The sequence below is a fragment of the Helianthus annuus genome, chromosome 8, assembly GCF_002127325.2.
Source record: "Helianthus annuus cultivar XRQ/B chromosome 8, HanXRQr2.0-SUNRISE, whole genome shotgun sequence".
In the NCBI taxonomy this organism is placed as follows: domain Eukaryota; kingdom Viridiplantae; phylum Streptophyta; class Magnoliopsida; order Asterales; family Asteraceae; genus Helianthus; species Helianthus annuus.
Window position 1 is genome coordinate 69,169,815 of NC_035440.2, and position 20,006 is coordinate 69,189,820.

Below are 20,006 nucleotides of genomic sequence, written 5' to 3' on the forward strand. Positions count from 1 at the left end.
TCCATTGTCACTCGGGAAAGGCCAATGTAGTGGCGAATGTGATGCGTGTTAGGTGTAATATATTTTAGATGTATATTTTAAGCCCTTTTTACACTTTTTACCCAAGTTTTAAATTTATAAAACACGATATTTACTAACACTAAACACACATATGGGCAAGTGCACCCATCGTGGACGTAGTATAGTGTTGGTAAGATACCGAGGTCGTCCAAGGACACAAGAGCTTTTAGTACCGGTTTATCCTCAACGTCTAATCAAATCAAAAAGTTAGAAAAAAGGTTTTTAAACTATGAAAATAAAACTAACTAAAATGCTGAAAAATAAAATAAAACAGATAGATAAGATGAATCACTTGGATCTGACTCGTGTGTAGTGTAACCTTTGATTATTTTCGCACTTTTGCACTTGTTTAAGAGATTATCTTAGTTATTGTAGTAGGCCCCTCTTTTGAAGGTGACGTTACCCTCAACCCAGTAGTTTGAGTCAGCAGGGATACAGTCCTAAAGGGTCGGATTATTGAAAGATAACTAATTAAGTTATTAATCCATAATGTGGTAGGCCCCTCTTTTGAAGGCGACGTTACCCTCAGCTAAGTAGTCTGAGTCAGCAGGGATACAGTCCTAAGTAGCTGGGTTAAAGTTTTAATAGTAGTTTAACTTATGAGGGGATCAAATAGTTTGGACCCCCGCCATCCAATATCTTTGGGTATTGAAGGAGGTCCTACTAAATTTGACCCAGGTCCTTTGCAGGATCTATACACTGAACAATGGCAAGACTCTTACCAAACCGTTCCCTTAACCCCCGACCAGGTAGCCAACATAACTCCATATAGACCGTGGAGATATGAATGGTGAAAATCTTTTATGTTATATAGACAGTAAAATAATGCCAAGACACCACAGACAAACGACAAGGAAGAATCACCTTCAACATAAGAAACTAGTAATTAAAGTCATTAATACAAAACCAATTAAAAAGTGCAAAAGATTAAAAATAAAAAGTATTACACTAAACACTTGTCTTCACCAAGTGATGTAAGAGACTTAGGCAAACATGGCCTTTGATTGTCAAGAACTCTTACGATCAATCTTGGATCCCGAGACGACTCACACACTCTATGATGGACAATGGATGATGGTGATGGATGATGGTGTTGTGATGGTGGTGGGTGGTGGGTGAAGTGTGAGAGAGGTGGTGTGCCAAGGGATGAGCTGCAAGAGCTCCAAACACTCCTATTTATAGGCTGAACAGAAGCTCGGGCACGGCCCCGTGCCCGCTGGGCACGGCCCCGTGTCCATCTGACACTCTCTCTCTTCATTAATTGTAATTCACAATTACAATAAATGCGCCTGCAGTAAGTTGACCACGCCCCCTTGTCCGCTGGGCACGGCCCCGTGGTGGGCAGTAGAAGCTTCTATAGGTTTGTCTTTTCTGCTGCTTCTTGGGCACGGCCCCGTGCTCGCTGAGCACGGGGCGTGTTCAGTCTTCTGTCTTCTTTGTTTTGCTTGGGAGGATGCTGTCGGGGGTCGGGCATATCACTTTTGTTCCTTTTCTTGTATTTATGTTAGATTTTGCTGTCTTTTTGCTTCTTTTGTTATTTTGAGCTTATTTAATTCTGAAAATACAAAAGGAAGACAAAAGAACACTTTTTCCCAACATTAGTACTAAAAAGGGTTAGTTTTAAGCCATAATTGATGTAATTTATATGTTGCATTTTGTGCAAATCAGAATGCCCTTAGCCGAAAGGAAGGATACACACTTATTCGAGTACGGTCAATGCAATTGGTGGTAACTTCGGGCTTAATTGAATGAATCCGAGAAACCTAAATTGAAGCAGTAAAAAAAGAAAACTGGAGAAAAGAACGAGTCAAGGGTTTAGTGAAACATATTGTGGAAAGTGACAACGGGCTGAAATCCCGGTTCGGTAGGATTTGGGTCCCAAACACATGCGTTGTTAAGGATCTCCTACTTGACGAGGCTCATAAGTTGAGTTACTCAATTCACCCGGGAGCGACAAAGATGTATTAGGACTTGAAACAAAATTATTGGTGGCCCAGAATGAAAAGAGATGTGGCAAAGTATGTCGAAAAGTGTTTAACTTGTTTACAAGTCAAAGCGGAACACCAATACCCATACGATAAGCTCCAACCGTTGGATATTCCAGTTTGGAAATGGGAACATATTACTATGGACCTATTAACAAAATTGCCAAGAACGGCACGGAGATTTTATGCCATTTGGGTGGTCGGAGATATATTGACTAAAAGTGCTCACTTTATTCCTATCTGTGAGACTTACACATCTGAAAAGATGTTGGAGGTATATGTTAATGAGATTGTAGCACGTCACGGGGTGCCGGTATCGATTGTGTCTGATAGGGATGCCTGGTTCACTGCGAATTTTTGGCGAGACTTTCAAGAACAAATGGGTAACAAGTTATTGACTAGTATAGCTTATCACCCGCAAACCGACGGGCAAAGCGAAAGGATAACTCAGACGTTCGAATTCATGCTATGAGCGTGCATAATAGGTTTTGGCAGTAGTTGGGACACTTAGTTTTTGTATAATAAATCGTTACCATTCTAGCAATTGCATGCCTCCTTATAAAATGCTTTATGGTCGAAAATTGTCGCAACCCCCGACCCCTGCTCCGGGAGGCGGGCGGCCGCGAGCTACTCAGAGCTGATGGTATCGGTGTTTATTAATTTGGCAGCGGAAATTTCATCAGGACCGTAGTTAGGAAATAATTTATCAGAGTAAAACACTACACTTTTATAATTAATAAATACATGGAAAATTCCTAAGTTTCCATTACAACATGTTTTTAGGGATAAACCCTAATTTATTGAAATAAAACTTCTTCTTTATTTAGGTAACTTTTATAGCCACTTTTCCAAGCCTTGAGTGCTCTCCAGTTGGCTTCTATTACGCTTTCACATTTTGTTACCTAAAACGCGTTTAAAAACATTTTATCAGCAAGAAATAATGGCGAGTGAATCCCAGTTTAATCAAACAAGTTTTATCATTTTACAGCATTGAGGGCAATCCAGCAATTACATTTGTTTACATCTACTTTAATTATCACCCACGGTACTGCCAATCATGACTTGTGGTAATGTTACTACTCACAGTGTAGTAACAAATTTTGTATACAAAACCCCAACATACCAACGATAATTGTAGAATGCAAATACTCAATCACTGTTAAATATAAATTAAAACAATTGAGGTTTTGTAAAAACACTTTGTGAAAAGAGGAATCACTCACATTGCTAATTTAGGTATTTCCCTATGACTTCCTGGTTATAATCTATTAAATTAAACAATGCACACGCGTTAGTATAATAACCCAAATTTACATTAGCTATACCCTCCCCGAGACAGAACTCCAACAACAGAGTCAGGCAGAGCCTTGATATGCGTTACGGAGCAATAGATTGATCGGGCAGCGTATCTGTCACACCCCGACCACGTAAAACAACAAAACGTGGCGGAAACGTCGGGGAGTGTTGTAACAGAATCATTGTTTCACAACCATGGATTAAATAGTTTTGTTTTATTGAATTATTGAATTCAATGTTTTGGTACAATTTAAAATAAATCAAATAATTGTTTCTCAGTTTTAAGTCGCTAAGGCACAAGTCCATCCTATATGTAGCGTGCATCAACAATCATCACATAGCAGTACCTGAAACATATATGAAAATATGGTACGTCAGCATAAAAATGCCTGTGAGTAACATAGGATTTTGTGTATTAGATTCATGGCTTTAGATAATATGAGAAAAGGTTTTATGTTTTTCAAAATAGCCATGAATCTAATGTAAAAGTTTTGTTTCTAAAAATGTGTCGTTTTGGAAAACGGGTTTATAGTATAGACAAGAATATACTTTGGTTTTGAAAAGTTTGTACAAATAGTATATCATAGTATACTTTAGTTTTGAAATAGTTAAATGGATAGTATATCAAAATATACTTTAGTAATTAAAATAATAGTTTCGGTAGTATATCTCAAGTATACTTTGGTTTAAGAATAAAAGTATTGGTAGTATATCAAATTATACTTTGGTTTGTAAATAGCATATCAACTATGCTTTGGTTAAAAGTAGCATATCAGCTATGCTTTAGATAGTATATAAAAATATACTTTAGTTTAAAATAACAAAGTTGGTAGTATATCAAACTATACTTTGGTAAACAGTAGCATATCAAACTATGCTTTGGTAAATAACAAAGTAGTATGTTAAAACATATGTTGGATTTTGTACTTAGTATATCAAAATATACTTTGGTAGATCACATTTGAGAGCACATCAAACTGTACTTTTGTAGTATATCAACATATACAAAGAGAGTGTGATTTGGTATTCAACAAAGCCTTAGTGTATCAAACTACACTTTGGAGACTATAGAAATACCACGAAGGCAATTTCTATTTGGTTTAAATTTGGTTTCTGACATTCCATACAACAGGAATGGGGTGTCTAGTCCTATAGCGCTATATCATACTACCAATCGGCTGGGTGAATGTATAAAAATGGTACAATCCAACAATTTGTTTATTAAGTTTTGGAAAATTAGTGTTTAAACCATAGGTAATTGTTTAATTTGTCAAAAGAATATGTATTAAGCATGTGTAATCATATAGTTTAAAATCAGGAAAATAACAGATAGGCATATATGTTTCACCCCAAAACAATTGAAAACAGTAAAAGAGGGGACTATGTACTCACTTGAGATTGCAAGTATCCTTGATTAAGTGTCCTAACAAAGCTCGGGAAATCAAGGAATCAAGTGGCACCTAGTATGGATCACTATGTTAAACAATCGGATCCTAAATCGGAAGATAGGATAGAATGAAGTTCTATAAATCAAATGAGTATTGCAACTCATATGGCATGATTTAATAGACCTAACATTCTGATTTGAAAGTTTACCTAAGTGCTTTTGACCCGTTTCGACCCATTATGGTAGTATAAGCCACTATAATGCGTCGTTTGCGTAAAACTTATGTTCGGATGGTTAACTATGTGCTATGTCAAGTCTTACATGCCCAATTATCCCTAAACATGTTACTAATTCAGATTATATGTCAAAAATATGTTCACATAATCAAAATATGGATTTTAGCTTCAAAAGGGCATTTTGGTCATTTCCTATGGGCATACAAGCTAACTAGCATACGACTAACCAATCCTATGTGATCATAAGGTATAACCTCAGTGGTTATTCCCTATGCAACTATGATCACTAACTAAGCTTGGTCGGATCCTAAAGATCGACCAAACGGGTCGGGTTCGGAAGTATAAGCGGTTGTTTAGACCGCTTACCTTACGACCCTAAACAAGCACAAACTAATAGTGTCGAGTTAGACATGTCAAAACATGTTTAACCTACTGATTTGGTATCAAAACAAAGTGTTTTGATACCCTAAAGTAGTTCCGTTGCAAAATGCGTGCTAAAACGCATTTTGACCGAAACTTTGACTCGACACTACAACTAGTTAACGTGGTAATCAGCGGCTATAATCACGAAGGATTATAACTATCGTGATTACAATCACGTTTCAAAGTTCAATTGAACTTTGACTTGACCAATTGATGGTCAAAACCGAAAGTCAAACTGTTGGCCAAACGTTTGACTTTCTGCACTATAAAAGGAAAAAGGAAATAAAAAGAATGAAAGAAGCTCACTTAAGGTCCTTGCTATCTTTTCTACAAGAAGACAAAGTCCCAAATGCTTGAGAGAGAGCTCCAAAGCAGATGTGAAGAGAGGAATGAGTGAATGAGCAAAGAAATGAGTTGATGGAGCATGGTATTTATAGTTGGACATGAAGAACAAGATCACTCCAAGTGTTTTTCTTAGTCATTAAGCATTAATCCTAGCCATACATGTGTTAGGAGCAGGTGCAAAGCCTTGGAGAGGTGGTAACTTGGTTACCACACAAAGAAATTGCAAGTTTGGCCCCTGAAATTACAAACTGTTGCTGAAAATGAACTTTCTGCCCAGATGTGGCACTCGCGTAGCGCGACGGCATAGGCAGGAGGGCTCGCGCTACGCCACCATGCATCAGGTTCAGCAAAGTTTCAAAATTGACAGAAATGGTCCCTACACGTGTTTAAAGTCTTTTTCGATGCGTTTAAACCCCGTTAACCTCATTTCAAGGCTCTAAAATGAAGTTAAAGCATAGGGGACCTGAAATATGCTCGAAAACATCACGGATGTCGGTTCGTTTGGTCGTACGATCGCGTAGTTCGGTTATTTACGACGAAACTCAAACGGATGCGAAAACGAACCAAATTAAGCGACGAATGGAATTTTTGCATGGCGATCACTAAAATAAAAAATATTTTAGTGTGTACAAAAATTTTGGATGTCCAGATGTGGTCAGAACGTAAGATATGCGCGAAAATGCAAACTTACGCCGTTTTTGACACTTTTAGTCCCTGAAAGATCACATAAGCATGTTTTCGCACACCGAACCACTCAAAGCTTGTTTCTAAGCTATGATCAGGTTATATATGGTATGTTTAACTTATGATCAAGTTCCGGACTATTCGTTACCTTACGAATTAGCATAGTTTCGCAGTTTGACGCAAATAGTCCCTGCGATTGAATAAACTTGTTTTTGCCATACCAAACCTTCCAAAACTTATTTCTAAGTTATGTAAAGGTCATTTAAGGTATGTTAAGCCTATTTCACTATTCTGGAGTGTTTGTCGCGCTAAACTGATTACGTTTACGCACCAGTGCGCATATAACTTTCCAGAAAGCGATTTAAAGCTCAGAATTGAACAAGAATTGATATGTGCGAAAGATACACATATTTATACAAATCCCAAGTATGAAACACAATGTTTCATAGGTTTGGCATTTGTTTGGTGTTCGAGGTGACACAGGTGTCACAGTATCTAATACGTAACTGGGTGTTATAATACTTACAACGAGGCAGAGCTTCGCTATTTAGGGGGGGTATTATACCCGATATTACTTCTAATATTAGATAATTTAGAGAGAGAGATCGAAAGTTTTGAACGATATGGAACTGAAGCTGATCCCCTCTATTTATGGGGCCTGATTGGGAGTTTCCGGTGGCCCGCGAAAGAGAGACAAGGGGCCTTCCGCGAGCTAGGCTGCCTAGAGCGTAGCTTGGCTGAATCAACGGCTAGGCTTGACATGAGTGGGACACGTGGCGGCACCGGGTTAAGCCTGTTGGCCAAGCTGTCGCGGCCCGCGACAGATGTTACCAAGGGCTTCGCGCCCTGCGAGCGCCCCTTATATCTTGTTTTTCTTGATTTTTGTTAAATTAAATGTATTTCGGGCCTGTTTTTCGTATACGGGATGTATTTTAGGACATATAGGGGTGTTATAAGTATTTTAGGAGGGTTGTTATATCCTCCCCACTTTGTTTTAGAACTCGTCGTCGAGGTCTACTGGAATAGTGCGGATATTTCCTCTGTATCTCTGATCCGAGCTCCCAAGTGTACTCTGGTCCTGTCTTGGAATCCCATTTCATTTTGACCATAACTAATCTCTTGTTTTTAAGATTCTTGATCTTTCTGTCTTCAATCTGTAGGGGTTTCTCTATGAACTTAAGTTTCTCATTTACCTCTATGTCTTTAAGAGGTACTACTAACTATTCATCTGCTAAGCATTTCTTGAGATTACATACATGAAATACGTCATGTATTCCTGCGATTTCTTCTGGCAGTTGTAGCTGGTAAGCTACTGGTCCTATTCTTTTAATAATCTCAAAAGGTCCAATATACCTAGGGCTTAGCTTTCCTCTTTTGATGAATCTGACTATTCCTTTCCATGGCGAAACTTTTAATAATACTGTATCTCCTACTTGAAATTCCAATTGTTTTCGCATGTTATCAGCATAATTATTTTGTCGATCGCATGCTGCTTTTAGTCTTTCCTTGACTTGAATAATCTTGTCTGTTGTTTCTTGTACTATCTCTGGTCCAGATAGTTGCTTTTCTCCAATTTCTGCCCAACAGATTGGGGTTCGACACTTTCGTCCATAAAGTGCTTCGAATGGTGCAGCATTGATACTGGTATGATAGCTGTTATTATAGCAAAATTCTACTAATGGTAAATGATCGTCCCATTTCCCTCCGAAATCAATTACACAAGCTCTAAGCATATCTTCCATTGTCTAAATTGTCCGTTCGCTTTGTCCATCCATTTGAGGATGATAAGCTGTGCTTAGATTTAACTTGGTTCCCATTGCTTTTTGGAAACTAGTCCAAAAATGAGAAGTAAACCGGCTATTTCTATCAGAAACAATAGATAAAGGAATTCCATGTAATGAAACTATTTCATTTACATATAGCTTGGCTAACTATTCCATACTGAAAGTTTCCTTCATTGGTAAGAAATGAGCAGACTTGGTTAATCTATCTACAATCACCCAGATTGTATCATTACCATTTCGTGTTTTGGGTAATTTGGTAACAAAATCCATTGTTATCAATTCCCATTTCCAGATTGGCATTTCTAATTGTTGCAATAAACCTAGGGTTTCTGATGTTCAGCTTTAACCTGTGAACAGGTTAAACACTTGGCAACATAAGCTGCTACATCCTTTTTCATTCCTATCCACCAGAAATTCTTTCTTAAGTCTTGATACATCTTATCACTACTGGGATGTATCGTATACTTAGACTTATGGGCTTCTTCTAAAATTTGGTGGCGTAGGTTTCCTCGTTTGGGCATCCAAATTCTTTTCTCATGGAATCTCCAAATTCCATCTGTACCTTGTTCTAATTCCTTAATCATTCCTTTTAATGTTTCATTATCGTCCTTGATTACTGATTCTTGTACTTCCCTAATTTGCTCGTTTAAATCTATCTGCAGATTTAATTTGAGAGAACGTACTCTTTTTGGCTTCTCATGATATTTTCGACTTAAAGCATCAGCTACTACATTAGCCTTTCCTGCATGATACTGGATATTACAATCATAATCACTAAGAATTTCCATCCAGCGTCTCTGTCTCATATTAACTCCTTTTGCCCAAAAACATATCTTAAACTCTTATGATCAGTGAAAATGGTAAACTTACTACCGTAAAAGTAATGTCTCCAAATTTTAAGGGCAAAAATTATGGCTCCTGATTCTAGATCATGGGTTGTATAGTTTTCTTCATGATTCTTAAGTTGTCTAGAGGCATAGGCTATAACCTTTTGATGTTGCATCAACACACATCCATAACCTAATTTAGAAGCGTCACAATAAACTATAAAGTCTTAAGTTCCTTCTGGTAATGCTAATATGGGTGCGTTGGTTAATCTTTGCTTAAGGATTCTAAATGCTTCTTCTTGTTTTGGTCCACATTCAAACTTAACAGATTTACAAATCAGTTTTGTTAAGGGAATGGCTATCCTAGAAAAATCTCGAATAAATCGTCAATAATACCCTGCTAATCCAAGAAAACTTCTTACCTCCGTTGGTGACTCAAGGGTTTTCCATTTAGTAATTGCCTCGATCTTTGTGGGATCCACATGAATTCCTTCATGATTAACCAGATGTCCAAGGAATTGCACTTCTTCTAACCAAAATTCACATTTTGAGAATTTAGCATAAAGCTTTTCATTTCTCAATAATGTAAGGAGTGCATGCAGATGCGCTGCATGTTCCTCTTTACCCTTAGAGTAAATCAGAATATCATCTATAAAGACAATTTTGAATTTATCCAGATATGGTTTACATATTCTGTTCATCATGTCCATAAATGCGGCTGGGGCATTGGTTAAACCAAATGGCATGACTATAAATTCATAATGGCCATATCTTGTTCTGAAGGCAGTTTTAGGAATGTCCTCTTCCTGTACCTTCAATTGATGATATCCTGAGCGTAAGTCGATCTTGGAAAAGAATCAAGCTCCTTGTAATTGATCAAACAGATCATCGATTCTCGATAACGGATACCGATTTTTAATGGTGACTTTATTCAACTCTCGGTAATCAATGCACATGCGCTGCATGTTCCTCTTTACTCTTAGAGTAAATGAGAATATCATCTATAAAGACAATTATGAATTTATCCAGATATGGTTTACATATTCTGTTCATCATGTCCATAAATGCGGCTGGGGCATTGGTTAAACCAAATGGCATGACTGTAAATTCATAATGGCCAAACCTTGTTCTGAAGGCAGTTTTAGGAATGTCCTCTTCCTGTACCTTCAATTGATGATATCCTGAGCGTAAGTCAATCTTGGAAAAGAATCGAGCTCCTTGCAATTGATCAAACAGATCATCGATTCTCGGTAATGGGTACCGATTTTTAATCGTGACTTTATTCAACTCTCGGTAATCAATGCACATACGCATTGATCCATCCTTTTTCTTGACAAACAAGATTGGTGCTCCCCATGGTGATGAGCTAGATTGTATGAATCCTTTATCCAGGAATTCATCCAACTGTTTCTTTAGTTCCTGCATTTCTACGGGTGCCAAACGGTAAGGGGCCTTGGCAATTGGTGTCGTCCCTGGTAGTAGGTGAATTCTGAATTCGACTTCCCTGTCCGGTGGTAGTCCTGGTAGCTCTTCTAGAAACACATCGGAGAATTGAGATACTACAGGGATGTCTTTCAATTCCTTTCCTTTAGTGTTAATGATTATGGAAATCATATACGCTAGTGATCCTTTTCTTGCATAGCTTGTTGTCCTCATTACAGAGATGAATTTTGTGGACCTAGATGGCTTATTTCCTTACATTGTGATCTTTTCACCCTTTGGTGAATTTACTTGGATTGAATTTTGTTCACATAGAATACTGGCTTTATTGGCTACTAACCAATCCATTCCTAACACAATATCAAATCCAACCAGATTCATTGGGTAAAGGTTAGCAATAAAATTATGGTTAAAAATTTCTATTCTTGCTCCCTGCAAGATTTCAGTAATCTTAATGGATTCTCCATTTGCTGTCTCTACTAGACATTCTTGTTCAAGTTTAGTTAATGGTTGATCGAGAAGTTTGCAAAACGAAGTATTAATAAAACATTGGTTCGCACCAGAGTCAAATAGTACTTTAGCAAAAACATCATTAACTAAAAACGTATTTGTAATCACGTCCGGAATCATCTTGGCTTCTTCTACAATCAGAACAAATGCTCTAGCATTCTTAGTAGTCTTGTTGTTCTTGGCTGGAGTTAGTTTCGGAGAGTTTGGTTTGATATGCCCCTTTTCTCCACAATTGAAGCATACTCCATTACTGGGTTTCTTCCTGCAGTCTTCTTCCTTGTGTCTCGGTATCTTGCAAAAGTTGCAGTATGTAGCACATCTTCCCGAATGCTTCTTCTTGCAGGACTTACAGTAAGGTGCGGAGGTAGAACCTATGTTTTTCCCACGGTTGGGATTACCGTAGCGAAATTCTTGGGTAAGCTTTTGGACTAGGTTCTTCCTCTGGTTTTCTTCTTGCGTACGTACTAGTTCGTCAGTCAAGGTATTTGCTAGTTCTGCAGCTTCTTCTATGGTTTGTGGTCTCGCTGCCTTGACTACGTGTCTAATCTCATTGATTAATCCCCAAATGTAACGGGAGATTAATACTGATTCTAGTGAGGCTAGGTTGGCACTATTCTAGCATATTTAAAGAGTACAGTAGTGTAACCCTTACAGTCTACTCCAGTCATTCTAAGGTTTAAGAACTTATTAGCGAGTTGTTCTTTTTCATTGGGAGGGCATAATTTCCTTTCAACCATATTCTTAAAAACAGTCCATTCCATATTATAGAATTTGTCACTCCCCCTAGACTGAAGAATAGTGGTCCACCATTCCAAAGCTGCATTCTGAAAAAGATTGGAAGCAAACATGATTTTATCTTCCTCTGCACACTTGCTTATTTTTAATACTGCCACAGTCTTTTCTATCCAACGTAGAGCTGCAATGGCTCCTTCATTGCCCAAGAATTCCGTTGGTTTAGAAGACTAGAATTCTTTGTAAGAATAACCATAAGACATGGTTCTTCTTCTTTTTGGAATAGGCAAATGGTCCATTGTTTACGCTGTGAATGGGCTTAGTAGGTGGTCGTTTACTTCCACTATTAGTTTTATTATTTTTCGCTTCCTTAACCGTTTTGATAATATATGGCATAGCGTCTATAATCCCTTGTGCTACTATGTGTTGGATGACACTGTTATTTAATTGTTTCCCGTTATTATTGTTATTTGCGTTTTCCTGATTCACTTCGTTGTCCATCTGGATTATAAACATTTACCAAGTATTAATATCACAGAACAAGATTTAATGCGAACAATCACACAAACAAACATATTGATCAAAATTGTTGTGCATTGCGACATTTACTCTATTTCATATATCTATATATTACAAGCTACAACTGGAATTTAAAATACAATACTAGTTACGCATCAGTAAGTATTAGATTATCTATTTTAGTTGGTATATATATATATATATATATATATATATGGTAGGGTTCATGAGTGAATAATGATTTATTTGTGAACAAAATGAACTTATCCTGACCATTGATTTTGTAGATCTAGATTTTTTCTTTAATGGCAAGATTGTAATTATCTTTTGTAACTTACAAGTATTTTAATAGACACAAGAATATACTTGTATATTTCTATCTTCATTTAATTAATTAATTTTTTCTCTCTCCTGATTTCTCTTTCCAATTAAAAGAATATTTAATTACATTCTCTATTTTTTTTCTCTCACATATTACCTAACTTAATATTTCATAATTTAAAAAAAAAAATACAAACATTATCAAATATTATTCCAGCTAGAATACAATTAAAAATATTTAATTACATTCTCTGTACATATATGTATTAGATCGATGTTTGATGAAAAGATGTATAGTGGAAACAATATGTAGTAATACACAAGTGTATAAGTCTAATATATAACGACATGTAGGCCTGTAAATGAACCGAACGAACACGAACATCGGCGTGTTCGTGTTTGTTCATTTAAATTTAACCGAACATGAACACATAATCGAACACTTTTTTTGTTCATGTTCGTTCATTAAGAAAATGGAAATGTTCGTGTTCGTTCGTGTTTGTTCATTAAAAAGCTAAACGAACACAAACGAACAAACACAAACGAACAAAAATAAAAGAATATGATTGAATAAACATAAACGAACATAACGCAAACATAAATGAAAACTAACGAACACAAATGAACAAGTCTAGTACATCATAAATCCATCATGATTCTACCAAAACGAACAAGTCTAGTACATCAAAAATCCATCATGTTAAATAATGGTTCAAAAATAAATAATTCATCCAAAAATTCATCATAATTATACCCAAAAAAAAAAATCTATAATGATTCATCCAGCCACCATTCATGTTTCATCCAAAAACCCACGATCCATGTTTAAACCTGTAATAAAAGATATATAAAATACGTAAGCTAAAATTAGAGGTTTAAACTTACTGTGTGTAAAAAATCAAAAAATCAAAATGCTTCACCCAAATCATATTTTTTTCATTCAAGCTCAATGTATGTAATATCGTCATTTTTGTTGATGCACGAATGTTGTAAAGGGTTGATTCCGCTCGAAATGACATTGTGTCATTTGGAGCGAAATCAAATGTTGCTGATTCCGCCCGAAATGACACAATGTCATTTGGAGCGAAATCAGCTCCCCTATATATAGTAGTTGTGTTTTCTCATTTCGCACCGAATGTCGAATGTGTAGCCGAACTGCTGCCGAAATTTTCTGAGTATTAATGAGAAAACGTGTTTAAAGTGATCTGCATTCTATTTCTACTCCATTCTCTTTGATTCAAGCTGTTTGTGTATTTCCGCTGCATAAACAGTGGTGTTTTAGCTCTGATTGACTCATTTGATCGTCAATAACGATCCTACAATTGGTATCAGAGCCAGTTATGAGCTAGAATACCAGAATCAAAGCTTTTATACTACACTTTTTGAGTTTCTGGACATTGCCATGGACAAAATGGACTGAACTTTGGACATATTGTGTAAAATTGACAATTAACAAACCCTTGAGAGTTTCAGCATAAAATACGGCTTAAAACTGGTTAAAATGGCTTAGAACCTGATTCCGCTCGAAAGTAGATTTTTGAGATTCCGCTCGAAATCAAGTGTTTAGTGGCTAAATTTCTAATTCCGCTCGAGGAGTTGAAGCGGAATCAGTGATTTCGCTCGTATTTTGTGATTCCGCTCGAGGTTAATAGGTGATTCTGCTCCAGAGGTGATTCCGCTCGGAATTACCTGTTGATTTTGCTCCTAAAGTTCATTTCTGATTTCGCTCGAGTAATAAATTCTGATTTCGCTCGTAACTAAAATTGTAATTCCGCCTGAAAATTCATTTTTAGTGTAAAACATGGTTTGAGCATTAAGTCCGTTTCGTTCGTGATATCGTGTTGGGAATTCAATCTGTGTAGAAAGTTTTTCAGTAAAAGTAACCTGTTTGTCAAAAAGTTAAAAAATTTTCAGAATTTGTCACCTAAAATGGAAAATCAAGATTTTTACAACCTTTTTGCGGGTAGCGGCATGACGGCAACACAAAGTCTGGCAAGCATAGTTCATAATGTCAACATGGAGAATGAGCTAGGAACAATGCAGAAACCGCCAAAGCTTATGAACTTGGACGAGTATGCCGGATGGTCGGGTCGATTCAAAAATTGGGTCCAAGCCAACCATTTTGAGTGTTGGATGAAGATAGAGAAAAAATATGTTCCACCTGTTGATGGATTGGGCTTAGAGAAAGGCATTGGAAGTTTGACTGAGACTGAACAGATTGAGTTTAAGGCTGAGAAGAAGATGGTCAGTATTCTCCAACAGGCCATAAAAGAAGATATTCTTGTGCTGTTACAACATGATGAAAACTCGCAATCGATGTGGCAAGCATTAAAGTTGAAGTTCTAAGGCAGCGTTTCTATGATCAAAAGCAAGAAAGCCCTAATCAAGAAAGAGTTGGACATATTTACCGGGATGAAGGGTGAAACAACGAAGCAGTTGATTGAACATTATTGCCATCTTGTGGTAGAGATGGAAAGATTGGAGATTACAAAAACAAACGAGGAATGGATCGACAAGTTATCCGACGCATTACCTTATGATGAATGGGGCACATACTTAATGATGCTGAAGAATAACTCGGATTTCGTGAATTTGAATCTCAGTTCATTTATCGAGAAGATAGAGGCTCATGAGTTGGAATTGTTGAAGATCAGGAAGATGAATTCAGAAAATGTACAACAAGACGTATCTCTTTACTACAAAGGAAGCACTCCTGTTGCAACAAACCAGAGTTCGAAGATACAAACGGGTTTTAGTGCTGATACAAATTTAAGTGCTTCTACAAACACTCCACAATCAAACAAGCCCTCACCGTTTGTGAACTATGATCCAAAGTTCAAAGCTCAGGAGCAGTCTTCGCCTCAAAGCTCTACAATTTCCAACAATCAGGCTTATGTTTCTGGGGTGCAATGCAACATCACGGTGAATATTAAGAATGGAAATGAAATTACTGAAACAGCCGCGAAACAACACATTGCGTTACTTGCTTCCGTTTTAGAGGATTATGAAGGTTTAGTGGCGGGTAGGATCGGTAATCCGGATATGACAAAAGAGGATTACGACCAGATCGACCCGGAAGGGCTTGAGTTGATTGATATAAAGTGGTGCATGGCAAGTTTGGTTAGAAGGGCACAACGCTTTATGGAGATGACAGGCAGAAATAGTCTCTCAGGTCTTGATCAGAAGTTACGATTCGACAAATCAAAAGTTACCTGCTTCAAGTGTAAAGAACGTGGACATTTCAAGAGAGAATGCCCGAACCGTGAAGTGAACAACCATCAGAACCCGTTCACAAACGATTATTACAGGCAGGTGATCTATCATCGGCCTAACCAACAACCTGCTGTTCAGAGGCCGTAAATCGAAAACAAACCGGAGAAGGCTCTTATCGTGAATCAGGACGATGAAAAAGCAGCCGAAGGTTTTATCTGGGATAAATATATCCCGGGAAGTGATGGGCAGGCCATGATGGCAGAAATAGTTGAAGTACCGGAGATGGTGACTGAACCAGAAATGATTGTTGAAGATGTTCCTGTTGAGAATGTGGTTGATATTGAAGAAATTGCTGCAGAAGTTTACTATTACCAGTCAGAACAAGAGGTATTGGCAAGTTCTATGAAATCAATAATGCCTCCTAAAGTTTTTGAATCTTTTGCAGGTTATTTCGAAGAACCGACGACTGGATCGTGTCCAAGATACGAAGAAAAGAAAGAAGTGGTCGAAGAAATGATAGACGTGACAAAAGAGTTGACTGGAGAGACATTCAAAGATATCACTGACAAAGCTCTCATGGGAAAGCTAAAAGAGGTAGACTCAGAACTCAAGAAGTCAGAGTCTGGCAGTACCGTGTCAGTCAAACAGGAGTCAGATCAGAAATCTGGAGTTCAGGAGGTCAAAGTGTCTGAGTCTGAGTTGAAAAATGTCGGTAAACAAGATGTGACAATTGTTTGTGATGAACAGGTTGTTGAGAAAGTCGTTTCAATCCCTGAAACACCATGCCAACAGTGTTTACAACCGTGCATGGAGTGTCTTGAGAAAGACACTATGTATCAGGAATTGAAACATCATGCAGATATGCTAAAATTTGACCTTGGACAAGTCAAAAAGGCTTATGATACTCTTGCCAGGTCAATTAAAATGATCCAAAAAGAGAGTGTTGAAAACGACAAAGCAACAAAATTGGTTAAAGCAACACTGTTTGATAAACAAGTTGAGGTTAATTTTCATCTAGACACGATCGCTTCATTAAAGAAAGAGCTTGAATTAGCTAAAATTGAAAATAATCGAATTGATAAAAAATAATGAGTTATGTGGCTTCATCATATGTTCTTGAACAGATTGTCCCACAGCAGCCACATGCTGCACCAGTCTTTAACAGCGTTCCACCCCCAATGTGGAATCATTATACACAGAAATATCCAGATGGGGTGGAAGCTGCTTTGAATCTCAAGTTGAGATCAATTGAGGATGATTTGCCTGAGAACATTGATGTTACATTCTCTGCATCCGACACCGACAACGAATCATAGGTCATCAAAACCGTTGTCGATCAGGTGTTAGATGAAGAGAGTGATAACTCTGAGAAGTCTCAATCTGAGAAAGTTGTTACTAAGTCTGAAGATGAGGGTAATTTCTTGGATCGGTTTATACCGAAATCAGACAAGAGTGCGAATGATGATCCGATTATGGTGGTCTACACTATGATTGGAACTGACAAACTTTACTCTGATTTCGAGTATCCTCTTCAGAACGTGAAGATTGAGAATGTTGAGAAAGTTTTCAAGTTGGTTGAAATGACTATTGATGAGGTTAACAACAAAGAATTCTTTTCAAAACCGAAAAAAACTTTTGTTACATCACGTCCTACCAGCTCGGGAAAGAAAGAGTGGGAAGGTAAGGGTAATAACAAGAAAAACAACTTTAAAAACAAAGGGATTGGTTTTGAGAAAAAGACGGCTAAGCAGGTGGTTAAGCCAAAAGAGAAAATGAATGATATCTTTGTTGCTGGACCGAGTGTAGATGATGAAAAGGACTACATTTTTAGTCAAAAAGCCGTGGACGATTTCAATGCAGCGAAAAAGTTGAAAGAGGAGACATTCAAATCAATTTTTGTCGAATATGACAAAAGAGTCTCTTATCGCTGTAATAAAATCGGGCACATGGCTAAACAATGCAAGAAAGTGTTTGAGAAACCCGTTTTCGTAAAACCAACTGTTCAAAAACCTTGACCGAAATCACCGATTGATACAAAAGGTAAAAAACCAATGGTTTCTCCGATTCGCATTTTAAAGAGAGGTGAATCTTTGAAGTCGGAGGATAAGCCGAAATCGACCTTCGAGGTTGGCGAATCTTCTAAGTCTCTCAAGACTTCAAAAATTTATCCTAAAATAAAAATTTTTGAAAACCAATCATGGGTTGCGAAGTCGAAACCATCAGTCGAGGTCAAAAAGATGGAAAATGCTTTAAAAATGAAATAAAGGCTTTAAAAGATGATGTTGTCGAATTTGAAAATGAACTTGATAAATTTCTTGCTGAGTTTCCCCCGATTAACAACAAAGCAAAACCAATTGTGAAAAATGATGTTCCTAATGTCATATTTAACTTTCATAAAAATGATGAGAAGTGTGATGTAGTGTTTGGTACTGTTTCTGAGGTTAAGAAATCATGGGCGTCATTGTTTGAATAAGCTGATTTGATGTTTGCAGGGCTGCCCAGGTCTATCCTTTCGAAGTGGATCATGGACAGTGGTGCATCGAGACATATGACAGGGATGCTAGCTCTTCTTTATGACGTCAAATCAATAAATGGAAGTTATGTGGGCTTCGCCGGAAATCAAGGCGTCAGGATTGTTGGACAGGGAACATTGACGAATGGTGTCATCTCATTCGAGAAAGTGAACTATATCGTAGAGTTGGAAAACAATTTACTTAACATTTCGCAAATATGTGATAAATCTTTCAGTGTACATTTCACAAAGACAGAGTGTGTGGTTTTAAAACCGGGGTTTAAAATCCCTGATGAGATGGTGTTGTTGCGCGCTCCAAGGGAGAATGACCTGTATATCCTAGATATGAGTGTCGCAACACCAACAACTCGTCAGAAACAATGTTTTGTGTCAAAATCAAAAGCAACAGAAAAAGAGTCAATAATGTGGCATCGTAAGATGGGCCACATTCATGTTCGTAAAATGAATTTTCTAGTGCATAATGATTTGGTAGAAGGTGTAAACTTAAAGAATTTTCACTTGAATGATGATCGTGTAGCGTGTAAAAAAGGGAAGCAGACTCGGAAGTCACACCCACCGAAGATACTTAATTCGATCAGGTTACCTCTTGAGAGATTACACATGGATCTCTTCGGGCCTGTCGATGTATAGAGCATCAGTGGAGATTCGTACTGCTTGGTGGTGACTGATGACTTTACAAGATTCTCGTGGGTCGTGTGCTTAGAAAGGAAGGATCAGACTTTTGAGTCGCTAATGGTGTTGTTCAAGGAGATGTAAATGGTGTATAAGCTGCCGATCCAAAGAATTCGTAGTGATAACGGAATGGAATTCAAAAACAACAAAATGTACGAGTTTTGCAATGAAAAGGGAATTCTTCATGAATTCAGTGCGCCATACACACCACAATAGAACGGCATTGCTGAAAGAAAGAATCGGACCCTAATAGAGACAGCTCGAACAATGTTAGCTGATTCCAAACTACCGATCTTCTTCTGGAGCGAAGCAATATCTCCAGCTTGTTATACTTTGAATCGCGTACTCACTGTCAAAAAGTTCAAAAAGACATGCTTTGAGCTGCTGCACCGATACAAGCCGAATCTTGAGTTTCTGGAGCCATTTGGGTCTCCGTCTACATTTATTGATGAGAATGGAAAATTTGGCGCTAAATCAAACGAGGGTTTCTTTGTAGGTTACGCAAGCCCGTTGAAGAGGGTGTTCGTACCGTGCCTGGGGAAAGTGATACAAGTTCAGCATGTGGATTGTCAGAAGCACACTCCATCACCACAACTTCCCGGACAAAGATTCATGTTCGATTATGACAAGCTCTGGGAGTCGTTTCAGCTACCGGTTCAGCCGAGTGAGAAGGAACTAGCACTTCTGTACCAGTACCAACAATCTATGTCACAGGAGCAAGTGCCTAGACCGCTAGTAGTTTCTCCACCCACCGAGGGTACTCACAATGATGAAGCCGGACCGAGTGGAACAGCTCACGAATCACCAGAGGAACCAGCTCCAACATTTGACGATTCTGACGACTCAGAGGAGGAAACCGCTCCGACCTTTGACGAGGAACTAAATGATACTTCAACAGAAGCTGAGGATCAAACCGTTGATCTTGATATATCGAACTTGCAATCGGAAGTGAACGTGCCTGACACCATTATGCCTCGGACTTTGTGTTACCATCCGTCAGAGCAAATAATTGGTGACCTGCAGAGTGGTGTTAAAACCC